This window comes from Carettochelys insculpta, chromosome 1, assembly GCF_033958435.1.
Source record: "Carettochelys insculpta isolate YL-2023 chromosome 1, ASM3395843v1, whole genome shotgun sequence".
Classification (NCBI taxonomy): Eukaryota; Metazoa; Chordata; order Testudines; family Carettochelyidae; genus Carettochelys; species Carettochelys insculpta.
In genome coordinates, this window is record NC_134137.1 from 302,890,718 (window position 1) to 302,907,328 (window position 16,611).

General features: G+C 41.9%; 1 protein-coding gene across 3 annotated transcripts in view; it reads left to right on the forward strand.

The window, feature by feature from the left end:
• PPFIA2 (PTPRF interacting protein alpha 2) overlaps window positions 1-16,611 on the forward strand; it is a 607,969-nt gene that overhangs the window by 313,538 nt on the left and 277,820 nt on the right. The gene's annotated exons all lie outside the window — the stretch shown is intronic.

The window sequence follows — 16,611 nt, forward strand, 5'->3', positions numbered from 1 at the left end:
AAAACCTTTGGGGAGTTCATACGTAGTGAGTCCTGTTTGTGTCCCCTGTTTGGCCTGGTGGGACTGCAGTCTGATTCTGAACTCAGATTTATTTAATGACCAAGCAATTTCATTCCACTAGGCCACCATACATACATTGCTTTGCTCACCATTCCTAGACATGTATTTGAGTGGATACATAAAATAAGACAGATGTAGTATTGGATTGATAGGATTGTACTTGCCTAAGAACTTCAAGCAAAGGCCCTATATTCCTCAGCGATTTGGAGGATGCTGGGTCTGTTTGAAGTTTAACTTTCACTTAGAAAGCCTCATAAAGATCAACAGAGTTCCGGATCTGGCTTTCTACATGAAAGATAACCTCAAATAGGTGTGTTGTTTACAGGGCAGTAAGAATTACTTTCAAAGAAGAGTTGGGGAGGAGGGAAAGAATCCTGAGACTTCTTGTTTCTTTGTGGTTAAAAACTGTAGAACATCATTTTAAACTTAACTGAAAGAAGTGTGAAAATAAATATATTTGCTATCTTCACTTCTGTGATTTCTTTTTTATCCAGTTTATCAGAGTATTAGAACAATGGGATATTCTAATAATATGCTACATAGGAAGTACCTAATAAAGTTAATGTGGTGACATAATAATCCATAAAATAGTCTTCACTGGCAGTTTATACCTTTATATGCTGCAGATATTAGAGGGTGACATGATCATACATGCAAATTTAAGCAGTTCTGACATGGCATTCAATGAAAAACAAGGGTGCACATACAGAGCGGAAGACAATAGATAGCCACATCAGTATCATTATTTTACGTACTGTTTTATAGATATTGGAGATCTTATTTTCATGTAAATTTCCTATTTTTGTTGAATGTAATCATCTTGGCATTGCAGAGCTCTTGATAGCGGTAATTTGTTTCCTGTAAATTGAACTACTTCTCATAGTCAGTGAATGCTGCATGTGTGGTAGGTATAATTTATTACCAGTTGTGTCCTCACATCATTTATTTATCAAAGACGTTCTTTTATTAGAAAATCCTGATTTAGTGTCCAGTCCAACTTCCATTGAAGTCAATGGGATTTTTTTTTTCAAACAGCTTTTGGCAGATTAAATTAAAATCCTTTCAGATTACAGGCCCTTAATTAATTACATAAACTGCAAAACTATTTTAATCTTTCTCCAGAAAGAAAAAATTTCTACCTTTTAATTTATTACACTTTCAGGGCTGGAAGCTGGTTTTATTCCAGCTGTTTAGCATTCTTATTATAAGTTTTGATAAACTTTAATATTTTTACTGCGTGTCTGACTTTGAAACCAGAGTATGTCAAATTTTTAACGGCAAGATATTGCATTATAATTTCAATTGGCTCACTAACTGGCAGTGTAGATAAGTCTTTGTCCTTGATTTGGGTACTGATGTCAATGAAAAGTGCTGTTTTCCCCTTTCTCTACCTTTAACCCTTTGCTGTTTTGCCATTTCTGATATTACAGAAGGTGATAGTGCTCCTCAAATGTGTTGAAATAAATTTATGTATTGATACTATGAACATTGTTTCTTTCATCAGGATGCTGCCTGTTTCAGCAATTACTATTTCTTCACAGTCTCAAAGGAGTAGGCATGTTAGTCTGTAGCTTCACAAAACAAAGCAAGCAGTCCTGTAACACCTTAAAGACTAACACTTTAATTTATTAGGTAATGGGCTTTCATGGGTAAGACCCAACTTGAAGAAGTGGATCTTACCCACAAAAGCTCATTACCTAATAAATTAAAGTGTTAGTCTTTAAGGTGCTACAGGACTGCTTGCTTTGTTTCTTCACAGTTTTTGATGGTGAAAATCTGTTGCAATCTGACTAGTTTTCTGATTTCTAGCTGGAGTTTTGGATGTTTTCTGTGATACCACAGAAGCTGCAAATCATCACTTTTTAAACAATCTCAGTAAGATGAACAAAGTTAATTTTAATTAAGCTGTTTTTATTAGATATATGAAAATCCACTGTAGTTTATCAGAAACTGTTTCAACTATACTACTTTGGTAGTTGTCAAGTATTCAGTTAAAAATACAGAAGAATTACAATAAATTGTAACAGAATGGTATAAATAACAGAAAAATTATATAAGTAACAGTTTTTTTAAAAAAAATATCAAAAGTTATTGTAACAGATCCCTTATGCTTTTTGGGAAATGGGTTATGAATATACATATACGTACTTCAGAGATGTTTGATTTTACTGTATATAACAGTTACAAGCCATATTTTCTTCAAGTTTTAGTTACATAAAAGTATTGATATAAGCATCTGTATGGGGACAGGATGGGCAGATGTGGTGTACTTATCCTCTGTTTGCCAGAAACTCTTAATGGGTAAGAGGGTATGGATCACTTGATGATCACCTCTTAGGTTCATTCCCTCTAGGGCCCCTGCCGTTGGCCACGCTTGGAAGACAGGATACTGGGCTAGTTGGACCCTTGTTCTGACCCAGTATGGCCATTCTTAGGACAATTTATGTTTATTTCTCATTAACTAAAAAGTAAATCAGGGCATCAGACTTAACTCTGACTTAGATAACTAGAAAAGGAGTAATAAGTGAACATAAGAATTTGGACTTTTGAATTAATATCTCTGATAAGAACCTTAAAAATTGTGATGATGATCTTCTGCATGTGGATAATGGAGTTACAAGTACTTAGTTGTTGGGTTTTTTTTTGTTTTTAAGCTAAGACTCCTCACCATCAACTACACACCCCACAACAGAAACACTAAGCTAGGAGCCAGTCCCTGCAACAAACCCATTGCCAACTCTGTCCACACATGTATGCTAATGATGCCATCATAAGATCTAACCATATCATCCCTCAAGGCTTGTTCATCTGTGCATCAGCTGTGATATATGCCAGCAATGCCCTCCTGCCATTTACATTGGACAGATTGGACTGTCTCTATGCAGCAGAATAAATTGACACAAATCTGACATCAAGAATGGTGATGTTAAATAAATAAATAAATAAAACAGAGTGGGAGAGCATTTTGACCTCCCTGGACACACAGGTACAGATTTCAAAGTTGCCATGCTCAAGCAAAAATGTTCAAAAGCAAACTGCAGCATGAAACGTCTGAGATGGGATACATATGGCACCGTCAGAATGAGTCTGAATAGGGACTGGGAATGGCTCTTACATTACAATAAGTAATTTTCTCCTTTAAGTATTCTCACCTTCTTATGCACATACACCCTGATTGAATTAGCTCTGATGTGACACTCCCATGGTGTCACTGAGGCAAGTGGAAGGTTTAACGTTGGAGTGAAGATAAGAACTTCTGCATCTGTTGTAAAGGAGAAGAGAATTGTTGGAGAACAAGGGAGATAAGGGAGGCAAGCCATGAGGGGGGAGAAAAGTCAGGTCAGGTTTTGTCTGTTTTTTTAAGGAATAAATCAACACAATCATGTGCAGAGAGAGAAGTGGGCTGAAGTGAGCTTGAGGAGTCCAAGGTGGCAAAAAGCTGAGTGGGACTGTGGCCATGAATTATTGTGGGTTGGATGTGATTTGGGCCTGAGTTGAGTTGTACATTTTTCTAGTGCTCTTTTTCCTTGCAAAAAAAGGTGCTGGAAATCATGTCCTTCCGGCAGCCTCAGCCCTGGGATCCCCAGTGGCAGGGGGCCCCACTGTCCCATGGCTGGGAGCAGGCTGGTGCTTGGATCTCTAGCTGGCAGCCTCAGCCACAGGAACCCCAACTGGGAGGCAGAGAGTACCCCACATTCCCATTGCTGGGAGCCAGCTTGGATGGAGAGCCCTGCCGACAGCCTCAACTGTGGGAACCCTGGCTAGGGCTTGGGAGGGATCCCACATTCCCACAGCTGGGATCTGTCTGGGGCATGGAGCCCAGCCGGCAGCCTCAACCACAAGAATGCTAGCCAGGGGACGAGGAAGACCCCGCAGCCTCACACCTGGGAGCTGGCGAGGGTGTGAAGCACCATCTGTGGGATCCCTGGCTGGGGAAAAATGGTGCGGGAATGCAGTTCCGCTGTGTTCAGGCAGGAAAAAAGCCCTCCATTTTTCGGCCTTATCCAAGGATTATATGTAGGTCCACTCATCATATCTTGCAGTCTTTCTTTGCACAACCTGTATTTCAGAATACGCTTTAGTTAATTACTCAGGGTCATGTAGTATCCTAAATCTGTAACCTTGTGTCTGCACATGCCACTTCCTTTCGAAAGGGGCATGTTAATGACCGGGTTCGAAAGATGCTAACGAGGTGCTGCTATGAATATGCAGCGTCTCATTAGCATAATGGTGGCCGTGGAGATTTGAAAGTGCGGCTTTTTGAATCGCACACCACCCATGGAGTCGGGACCGTACAAAAGGACCTCCCCCCAGTTTTCAAAAGCCCTTCTTCCGATCACCAGATAGGAAGAAGGGCTTTTGAAAACTGGGGGGGGTCCTTTCGGATGGTCCCGTGTCCATAGGTGGCTTACCATTTGAAAAGCCACACTTTCGAGTCGCCGTGGCCGCCTTTATGCTAATGAGGTGCTGCATATTCATCTTTCAAACCTGCTCATTAACACGCCCCTTTTGAAAGGTAGATGCATGTGTAGACCCAGAATAAGTGTAATGAGAGTTGCATAAGTACACTGGAAAAAAATATGCATCCCATGTGAAGGCCTTGCCATTGCTGAACTGCATGGTAGAAATAGATTCTATATTTACCCTTCATTTAGGTCTTGATCTTGTTTTCTTTTAGTAAGACTGTGGTAGCTGATAAATGTCAAATTCTATTATCTGATTGACATTTAAGGTTAATTTTTATTGCCTGTTGTTTATCTGTTCACCATTTTATTGTTTATCTGGGTTCTGTGTGTGTTGTTCCATTATCATTTCATGTCCTGAATAATGTAATAGTTAGAATGAAGTTAATCCCCTTAAATTAATCCACATTTCCTCTTAGTATTATCTTCTTTAATACGTATCACAGGGGTAACTGACTTAGTCTGTATCTTCAAATACAGCAGGAAGTCCTGTGGCACCTTATAGACAAACTAACAGATATTTTGGACCATAACCTTTCATGGGCAAAGACGAAGCAGGTCTTTGCCCACTAAACTTTATGCTCCAAAATATCTGTTAGTCTATAAGGTGTCAAAGGACTTCTTGTTCTTTTTCTTTAATACAGCATTCATAATCTCTAGTCTGAAACTGTATTTGTCAGCCATTTATATTACTGTGGTTGTCATTTAATTTTCCACAATTAGAGATTTATTCTGCTATGTTAAAATGCAAAAGTGCTATTCTTTTCAAGGAGACTTCTATGCAAGAATCAGTATGTAACTTAGGGACTGGTGGCAGCAGGGCCAGAGGAGCAGGGCCAGTGGCCCCATTCCAATAACTGGCAAATTTGATTATCCAGCACCCCCCATTCCCGGAGTGCCAGATAATAATGCTCATACTATTAGTGCTCAAGGACTAAATTATGCTGTTAATAGTTAGTGTAGTAGCCCCGCATTACATTCATGAAATGTAATTATGATGTTCTATACAGAGCTATGTAAAATACAGTCAGTTCTGATTAACATAAACAGATATACATAAGTCAATGCACAATCTTCAGAATGTTAATTTTAAGAAAATAAACCTTATTTACATTTAATTAAATGAACTGCAAAACAGAATAACTGGATTTTCCAGGTCATAACCACCAAAAAGAAATACAAATGTGTAGGTTGCTTTGAAAAACTTTAGCACTTACTTTCTTGTGGATGGAAGCTAACAAATCCTTTGAAGGTTTTAATTTTATAGCTTGACTTTAATGGTGACAAATAAGGAGCATTAAATTTACAATATCTTACTGTCTTGTGTTGAAGCACTTGTGCCTTGTGTCCCAACATTTGCTATCATAATCTGCTAATGTTTTCATTTTGTAGATTTAGTCTAATTTTAATGTGTGATTCTCACAAAATTTAGGAGGTTTTAGAAACAAACTGAAAACATGAGGTCAATCATATCTTGCCCATTTTCTCCATTATTTGTCTCTCTTATCCATTGTTTTAATGAAGTAAGTGCTTGTTGAGAGGGCATTATGCTTCAAATGTATTGGTGGTACTGAATGGTGGATTTCTAACCTTTGATGTATTGCCACGAAGTTAGATTATTTAAAATCAAGGCAAGTGGGCAAAATTATAAAGACATCATTTGGGATAAATCTTTTAGGAATTTTCCATTAAGGGTTAGTTGCCAGTGAATGGGACATACATGTCCATTTTTAATATTGTTGAAGCTTTCTCCTGCTAGTATCCTTCATATTAACATTCTCATTATAACTGTCTCTTCTTTATGAGTTTATAGTTCAGCTGTCATGAGCCAAAACTCATTATTTCTGACAGTTGAGCTATAAACTCATATAAAGAGGTGTTTAGCTGGAAACTGTAGTACTTAAGTTATACTCTTGTAAAGACATGTTTTGCTGAAATTTACAATGTCTGTCCCAGGAATGCTCTTTTTTTTTCTCCAAACATAACAAATTTTAAGAAAATCTTCCATTTGCACTGTATCACAGATGAGAATAATTGGGTTGCGAATGAAAATAAATAGTTTTATAGTATTGTAACAAAGATAACATGAAAAGTTTTATAGTATTTTAACAAAGATAGCTTCAATATTTAGAATTCAATTTGCTATTTAGTTAGAGCATAATAAATCAAAATAAAGGACTTTGGGTATGTGTTCTAATGCTCCCTGGTCAATAGAAAATCAGGCCTGTTTAAGTATTTTGGAATATACTGTTCCTTAATAACTGGGCAATGGTGAATGTAAATTAAACAAATACTTGTACTGCAGTTGATTGAAATCCACTGTGACAGTTTATGTTTATGCCTTCTGAATAGAAGGCTTCATTGAGGAGTATGAAGTCCTGTGAAACAAGGACAAATTATCACAGTAAGTTGAGTCATTATACGAAGTTTGAGAACCAGATGCTGTCATCATGAAATTCACTTTAGCTGCATAAAGCATGAGAAATTGGGCTTTGTGGTTAAAGTGAGTGTGTGCTGGCTGGAGGAGGGGAGTATTGGGGTGGCAAAACACACCTTTAACCCGTAACTGTGAGGCTTCAGTATGGATCTCCCATCTCCTTTGAGTCTACTAGAAGCTAAAAGTGATCTTAAACATCTGTCCCACTGGGTAGGATTTCTAGATATTGATCTCCCCTCCCTTCCTAGCCTCACCTACGTGCTGGCTTTTGTGAGGCTGCTGTAGAAATCCTTCCATGTTTGGTGAGTGCTAGAGACTTTCTAAACTAAGAAGTTACTCTGCCAGCAATTGTCGGTGCTTCCCATGCCCCGCCTTTACGCTTGTTTGCATTTCACTCATTCTGGATAGTATTATTGCCCATTTTAAAAATGGATGTCCCAGGTAACATTGTAATGTCTCTATAATATGTCCCACAAAAGAACACAGATTTAAGTGTGCTTGTCCAACGCTGCAAAATATCCTTTTGTGGTCAAATATACATATTGCATTAGTAATTGGAATGTCATCTTGTTAGACAGAAAAGGGCAGCACCTTAGAGGGAAACTTTACTCTTCATCAATTTTCAATACAATACCAGAAGATGACATTTAAAAGAAAATAACTCTCAAACCCTACACAACAAAACCTGCAACTCTATTAATGAATTCAAGTATTTTGGAGTTTAGCCTTGCACTGATCTTTCTGCCTGCAGAAAGCATGTAGGCAAATTGGGTTATCAATATTTGCTTTAGAGAGGTTTTGGAAGAATCTTGAGCAGTGCTAAAGGGACACTGGAGGCAGATGAAGCGTAAACACAGGAAATGTTATATTTCCCTATATAAGGATACAGGGGATGTGTTTTTCTTCTGTTGGAAAATACAAGAAGGATGTCAAAGAATTTTAAAAGGTTTTATTCTCTGTGACTAAAAAAAAAAGTTAGAGGGTCTAGGGGGCTGTTTGGTTGTTTTATTTTTACCAAATCAGTTAACAGATTACTTGGATGTGGAATTGCAAAACATTGTAATAGGAACCCAATCCCTGTGCCACCAAAATAATCCAAATTATATACATCTAAAATCAACAGGGATACTCCATATCAGAGGGGTAGCTCTGTTAGTCTGTATCTGCAAAAACAACAAAAAGTCCTGTGGTACCTTATAGACTAACAGATTTTTCACAGAATCACAGGGCTGGAAGGGACCTCAGGAGGTCATCTAGTCCAGCCCCCTGCTTCAAGCAGGATCACCCCCAACTAAGTCATTCCATCCAGGACCTTGTCAAGCCAGGATGTAAAAACCTCGAGGCATGGAGAATCCGCCACCTCTCTAGTCAACACATTCCAATGCTTCACCACCCTCCTGGTGAAGCAGTTATGCCTAATATCTAACCTACACCTCTCCCTCTTCAACTTCAGACCTTCACTCCTTGTTCTGCCATCTGACACCACTGAGAACAGTTTCTCACCCTCCTGTTTAGAGCTCCCCTTCAGGAAGTTGAAGGCTGCTATTAAATCACCCCTAAGTCTTCTCTTCTGTAAACTAAACAAGCCCAAATCCCTCAGTCTATCCTCATAGGTCTCGTGCTCCAGACCCTTAATCATTTTTTGGAGCATAAGCTTTTGTGGGCAAATGATTACATGCATCTGAGGAAGCGAGCCTTTGCACATGAAAGTGTGTGCTCCAAAAAATCTGTTAATCTATAAAGTGCCACAGGATTTGTTGTTTTATTAGGGGTACTCTATTATATTAAACATACACAAATTGCCAGTTCTGTCTTCTTTTGCTTTGCTTTTGTCTTGTAGGTGGGTAGCATCCTGATAATTTTTTCCTCCAGAAAAAAAAGTGTCTTATTGCACACATTTGCAGGTCTTGGTTTAAAAATTGCTGTTCAATCATCAAGTAATTCAAGTAAAAATGGCTGTATTTCAGAAAACACTGTTATTGTTCTCCACACAGGCTAATCTGTGTTAAATCCATTTGCTAGCAAGATTTTCTACTTATAGATTTATAGTTTCCTCACTAATCAGCTTGTATACCATCATTTTCAATATCTTCACCACTTTAACTGCTGAGATCTTCTGTGAGACTAATGCTTTGTAGTCTTCATCATTGTCCTTGTTGACCTTTTATTATAGAATACTTCTGCTGCAGAATAGTAACAGAGAGGGAGCCGTGCTAGTCTATATACTACCAAAACAAAAAAGCAGTCAAGTAGCACTTTAGAGACTAACAAAATGAGGGGCAGAGAGGCTTTCCAGCACCATTGCTAATTTATTATATGGCTGTGTTCTGAAGAAGTGGGTCCGTCCCACGAAAGCTCACCTAATAAACTATTTTGTTAGTCTTTAAAGTGCTACTTGACTGCTTTTCTGTTCTGCTACAGAATGTTGAATATGTGGTTATATACAGATGAGCATCTGTATCTTTCATATGTTTGCATTTCTCAAAGTAATAATACACAAAGCCATGTCATCTTACTGAATTATTTTTATATCTTATATAACAAGAACCCTCAGACTCTATTTTCCTTTGTGGATTCATGAACTCTCACAGTGTCACATTTAATCACCTTTTCCACATGCTGGGTATCCTGCAGGGCAGTAAATAACTCAGACCTACAGAGGTAATTCCTTCATCATTTGAAGCATGTTTAACATCTGTACAAAAATAGGATATGAGTAACTGAACTAAAAAAAAAAAAACAAAAAACCCTAACCATATATTCACATGTGTAAGCATGGTTTAACTCAAACTCAATGCAATTGTGGTATGAAGTTGAAGGTGACTAAAGACTACATAATAAACTAACATTGTTTATATAATTTAGTACCATTGACAAAGCTACATGAGAAATAAAATCCTGATGAACAGTGAGGATGACCAAATCGCCTCCTTGTTGTGAAAAGAATAAGTCTTGGAAGTCACTTATGCAGCATTGTAGGATACTCTCTATGCAAGCTGTAATTGATTGAGCCAGTTATATATCACTGCAAAACTCTTGCTGCAAATCTTTGCTGCTTCCTGATTGGATCCAAAATTAGAAGGGCAGCTGGAGTACTCTGTCCAGTAACTAAAGTTTCAGACCAAATATCCAGATGATTCCTGCCACAATCTCCCAACATCTTGTAAAAAATATAGATTATAAAATTTGAATCAACAGCTTAGATGTAATTTGAAAATGACCACTACTGTTAGACCTACTTTATATTAAAATGCTGTGCCTTCGACCTGCTTGTAAAATGGAAGTACATTGTATTTAGGGCGTCCATATTTCACCATGCTGAATATGGGACACCTGTTTAAATTACTTGTATTCAAGAAAGTTCAGTGATTATCTGTCAGAACTATGCAGTACAAATGTTCAAATTAATATCAAGTTGACTAAGCCTCCGTTGAAAAGAAATACTGCATAGCTGGAGTCTTTTTGTTTATGTTCTTATCTTTAAGGCTTTAGGGTTTACATGCAGAGAGACGATACCCACGTAGCCTTCCCTCATTCGGAAGGAGTGACCAATGGACCCAATGCTCCCTGCCTGTCATTCTGTGCCCTCCATGGTTGGCTGGGCCCTTGGGAACAGAGCTGCCTCTCATGGTACCTGGCACCACGACTTTCTGAGGAAAAAGCATGGAGGGCTAACTTGGTGGTTTGAGTGTTGGCCTGCTACACCCAAGGTTGTGAGCTCAATTCTTGAGGTGGCTACTTAAGTGTCTGGGACAAGTAGTTTAAGAAAAGATAAAGTTGGCAGGGACGTTGATAGGTCCTACATGGAGCTGGAATTGAAGACCCTTTCAGTTGTATGAGGTAGGTGTATCTCTGTATAGTTATGTTATATTGGGGAGGAGGGAGTGGGTCTAATCTCCCTTAACCCAGATTTCTGCCAGAGTTCACACTAGACCATGGATGGTAGCAGCCTTTCAACACATTGTGAAAGGGAAGGGGACAGGAGTTGCTTCCAGCTGCAGGGGAGGTTGGAGGGAAGAGATGACCCAGTCCATGTCTTCAGAGAGCTCATCCCTTCTTGCCTGGATATTGTCAAATGGCTGCTAACACCTGCAGGTTGCTGCTGGCCACCAGTAGAACCCAGGTGCTTCCTTTCCCCTTGGCTACAATGTGGGCGGGAAAGGGTTAAATCATGTGATGCATTTTGCACCAGGGACTATGAAACTTAACTGCAGGGGTTTCAGTGGCCATGGAGCCTGGCCGCAGATGTGGATCAATAGGGGTAGTGCCTAAGTGATGGAGCAGCCCCGTGATCCTTGGGCGTAGGACCCAGGATAGCATAGGTTAGACAAAGAAAGTGCTAAGCCCCGGCAAGGGGGACTGTTGTGGAGCCTGATGGCTTGAAGTTGGAGCAAGGTGAAAATTGCTTCCCCTCACTGCTCCAGAGCCCAGCTGAGGGGCAGAGAGGCTTCCCAGCACCATTTCTCTCTGTGTGGCTTTGGCACATGCAGGGCTTGGGTGGACTATAGGGTCTTGGGCTTCCCAGGGTGCCATCCCAGCCAGAAGCAATTGGGGAAGGAAGGACCAGGCTGCTAGTAAAATGAGCACTTGGACAGAGGCTGGTTCAGCACACACAATGTGTCCTGCTGGGCAAGAAGTGGAGTAACAATAGGTCTGGGGTGCGTCTGAAGGGGTAAAGCAGAGAGATGACAAGCAAGAGGGGGAGTATGTACACACTCATCCCTCCTTAAATGAGTGCTTTACTTACGAGTACTTGCTTAAATGAGGGACACATTTACTAACCTTAATTCACTAGACAAGTGAACTCTCTTGCTAATACGAGCCTAACCCCCTCCCCGCAGCTCTGCCTTAGTCTGACTCCCCTGCCGGTCTGCAGGTCCAACCCAAGCAGGCTTAACCCCATGCTGGCTCTGCGGCAGCCTGACCCACATCCCCAGCTTGCATCAGCCAGACCCCGCTGCCGGCCCCGTGGCACAAACCCGTGGCAGCCAAACCTCACTCCAGCCCTGTGGCACAAACCCGTGCAGCTAAACCCCCTGCTGGCCCTGCAGCACAAACCTGCAGCAGCCAGCCTCCACCCCCAGCCAGCCCCGTGGCACAAACCCATGGCAGCCAACCCGCTCTGCCAGCCCACGGCATAAACCTGTGACAGTCAGACCTGCCCCCCGCCCCCGTGGCCCCAGGCCCCAACCCGCGGCAACAACACATGGCAACCTTACTCCCTGCCAGCCCTCCAGACCTAACACATGGCAGCCTGATGCCCTGCAGCTGCAACCGCTGGAAGCCTGACCCTCCCCCGCCACGCAAGCCCTGCAGACCTAACCCACCGCAGCCTGACTCCCCACACACACCCAACCTGCAGCAGCCTTAATCCCCTCATCTTCCCCAGGGACCCAAACTACAGCAGCCTGAATTCCGCCCTCCCACCTCACCTCACGGACCCAACCCACCACCAGATTTTAACCCTCTCTCCCACTCATGGTCCCAAACTGCCCCCAGCTTTTAACCTCACCCCTCACCCCAAGGGTCACTTACCTATCAAAAGCAGCACCACATGCTGCCACTCCTTTGCCGAGCACTAGGAACCAATCAGAGACTTTTACATGTATTTTAATGGTAATTTAGTGTCCCTCTTGCAAGTTTTTGCCCATAAGCAGAAAGTTGAGAACCAATTATGCTTGTGTAGCGAGGGATGAGTGTAAAGAGCTGACCTGGTACCTGCCTATACTCCAGCATTCACCACAGTCTGCAGTGACAGCCATCACCAGATGTAAACAGGATGGGGTGGGACCCTGCTGGTCTGGAGCCTGAACACAGTAGGAACTAACTGACAGACCAGCAGGGAAAGCAACTGACCCTGAATGTTGCATCTTTGGCTGGTTACCAGCCTTGCACACTGACCCCTTTCATCAGCTATGGGACCCCCCACTTCACATGCTGGGCTCAGGAATCTGTCAAGCAGGGATCCATCCAGCAGCAGGACTTGCCAGTGTTGGTGAACAAGTGATGGAAAGAGAAAGCATGAGAAAATTTTGCCTCCTCTTATGAAAAAGTTGGGCTGTCACCAGAAGGCCTTAAATACAGGATCATTCCTTTAAAAACAGGATGTCCGGTCACTAATTGTAGTACCTCCTGAAGGCTAGTGTGTCTCCTACTGCCATGACTGTAGCAGGAGGTAATGGACAGGAAGCCAGGCATTTTTGGACTGTATTGGCAGACATATCAAAAGGAAAACTTAATATTTTGTTTTAAATGACTGAATAAACCATGGTGATTATTTTAAAGAGAAAGTCCCATTATATTCATGTTGCATCTTTGGCAGGTTACTAGCCTTGCCCACTAACCCCTTTCACCAGCTATGGGACCGCCCTCCCCCCGCCCCCCATGCTGAGCTCAGGAATCTGTCAAGCAGGGATTCATCCAGCAGCAGGGCTTGCCAGTATTGGTGAACAAGTGATGAACGACACCAAACCACCAGAATTAGGTGAACCAAAGCCCAAGTGATCTAATGGGGAAATGTAAAAGCAAGTTCCTTCTGCCAGTGAGAGTTTAAATCCATGTATACAGGAAAAAAGTCTGCCTATATTGTTTATGCTGATCAAATGAAAACCTTTGGAAGTCTGTCTTTACAAGAATTTATTCCCCTTTCCCCACTTATAAATAGAGTATTTTTGTACCTTGGAAATAATTTTCAGGATTTTTCTTTATTGGACATCTGGGGCTGAATTCAAATGAAGTCAAGAATGCACTTACTATGTCTGCATTTGGCCTTCAAACTCATTGTGGCTAGGTCTAGATTACAGGGATTTGTTGACAGAAGCTTTTGTCGGAAGATATCTTCCAGCAAAGCTTCTGTTGACAGATCATGGCCAAACTGTCAAGTGGATTGCTCTCATCCACTCTGTCGATAGAGAGCAGACGGACTGTACTGCCACTGTATCGGCAAAATGGGCAACCAAAAGCACAGCAGACAGGGCTGTACAGCGTCCCAGACACCTTGTTTGTCGACAGAGGGCCTGCACCCCACGGAATGTCCAGACCAGGTTTCTGTCAACAGACCTCTTACTGTCAACAGAATGCCCTTGGGAATCTGCATGCTCTGTGGGTTTTGTCAGCAAAAGGGCTGTTTTGCTGACAAAAAAACTCTAGAATAGACATAGCCTGTCTGATTTAAGTGAGGGAGGCAAAAAAATAACAATTAAATAAATTGATATAGTCTTCTATGTCCTACATAAAAAACCATTGCTATAGTTGGTTTATTTAGTCTAAATAGTTAGAAGCATAAAAAATGTTATTTTTATATTTGAAAATACCTCACAAATATTTTCACTGCATATGGAAGACAAATTGAAATCATCTCTAGATTCCATAATATGTGACAGATCACGTTGCATTAGGGATCTGCACGTTTTGCTTTGACACTATAAACATATTTGAGTTTTCCACAGCATTAAGCGAACTTTAGGTTTTTGATTAAATAAATCCTGATCCAAAGCCTCTTAAAATCAATGGCAATCTTTCCATTGACTGAACCAAGCGTTTGTTATGGCCCATAATGAGTAAGCTGGCCCACTCAAGTATTTTACCTTTCTTTGCATATATTTTATTGCAATCTTTTTTTCCTCACTTTGGTGGGAGAAAAACATAAAATATTAATGTGGATCAGTTAACATTTTTATTTTGTTTTGTTGTGTCAAATTTCTTCCAAACTAGATATCTGACTTTAGTATTTTTAATTAACATGCAACATCTTGTTGAACATACTTTCTGCTTTACACTGTCAGAGCTGTGGAAAATTGGCTTACACTGTCAACAGAATGTCTAAATGCCAGCAAATCTATGACTTACCTGTTTTGCATACAATGCTAACTGTGAATCTGACAATATATTCAGCACACTGCATTCTAACAAAGGATCAGATGGTTCAAGTTTCACAGAAAGGGAGAAAATCCCAACATTTTCTATCAAGATTTCTAGTTGATCTTTTACTCCTAATATATATTTCAGAAGATAATTCTATCTGAACTTGCACTCTAACAACTAGTTCAAATTAGAATGTTATGAACACCAACTATTTTTGTTAAAGCTGGTCATTACCATTTAAAAGTAAAGAAGTGAAAATTCAAAGCTAAATTTTTAATATGAGTGACAATCACTTTGAAACAAATGAGGCATGAGGATATACCTATCATAGAGCTGGAAGGGACCTTGAGAGTTCATCACATCCAGTCCCCTGTATTCACAGTAGTACCTAAAGACCTGCCAAGGACTGCACTCACAACCCTGGGTTTACAAAGTCATGCGAGTTTGCGAGTTTCTCTCCCATTGTGCCTTTTTGAAAGCTTGCCGGGGTAAAGGAATCACATACTGGTAATTTGTGTGTGCGTGTGTGTTTTATAAGACAAGATTCCATGTTCAAAACTAAAACCTGGATCAACAAAGAATGATGTGGTTTTAGAGATTTTCACAATTCATTTTAGTTGTATAAAATAAATTGCAGTCACAAGCAAAATATCCCTGAGCTGTTTCATAGCAGTGGCCACACATCTAGCCCAGTGTTCTGTCTTCCAACATTAGCCATCTCCAGATGCTTCTGAGAAAATGAACAGAACAAATAATCAGCAGGTGATCCATGCCCCTTATCCGCTCCCAGCATTTACCAGGCAGAGGCTAGGGGTACCCAGGGCCCATGTACGGCCACATGAGCCAGAGCTGGAGGGGGCATGGTGGTGTCCCCCAGCGGGATCTCCCTCTGGGGTATTTAGGTTCCTGCCTCCAGCCAGCGGCAGAGGCCTGAGTTCCGTAAGACCCATGTGTTGTGGTATCAGCCAGGTCAGCCCACATATATGTCCTGGAATGGGCCCTACTGTCCACCATGGCCTGCAGGACCACCAAGTGGTAGCCCTTCCAGTTCATGTACTGTCCCCCACTGTGCTCTGGGGTGCAGATGGGGATTTGGGTCCCATCCAGGGCCCTGAAGCAATTCGGGAACCCCAGTGCAGCGCAGCCCATGATGGCCACATCCAGGTCCCCAGTGCGGATGCACCTCTGCAGAAGCAGGGCGTTCAGGGTGCAGACCACATGTGGGAAAGGGACATGCCCCCCCCCCCATAAGGGGGTGCGAGGGGTGCCCAGCCCACCCCGGCCCCCCTTCCCTGAGCCTCTTTCCTGCCTCCCCCACCCTGGCCCCCCTCCTTGGGCCCCCTCCCAAGCAGGTGCATTCCTGGGCCTCCTTACCTCCATGACGATGGCTCCAAGTGTGGCCTTACCCACACCAAATTGGTGTTCCATGGAGCAGTAGCTGTCTAGAGTGGCCAGCTTCCAGGCAGCTATTGCGACCCTCTTCTTGACAGGGAGGGTGCATCGCATCCAGGTGTCCTGGTGTCTCAGGGCAGGGGTCAGCCACTGGCAGAGCTCTTAGAAGGTCTGCCACCTCATCTAGAAATTCCAGAGCCACTGGTCATCATCCCACTACCCTATAATGAGGCGCTCCCACCACTCTGAGCTGTTGGGGTGGATCTAGAGCTGGCAGGGCACCAGCGGGGGATAGGAGGGCATGATATTTGGGGCATTCCTGCCAGGACCTGCTGGGCAGCTGCCCATGCTGTGGCTAGCAGGGCGTCCACTCTGCCGGTGGCAGCCAGCAGGATG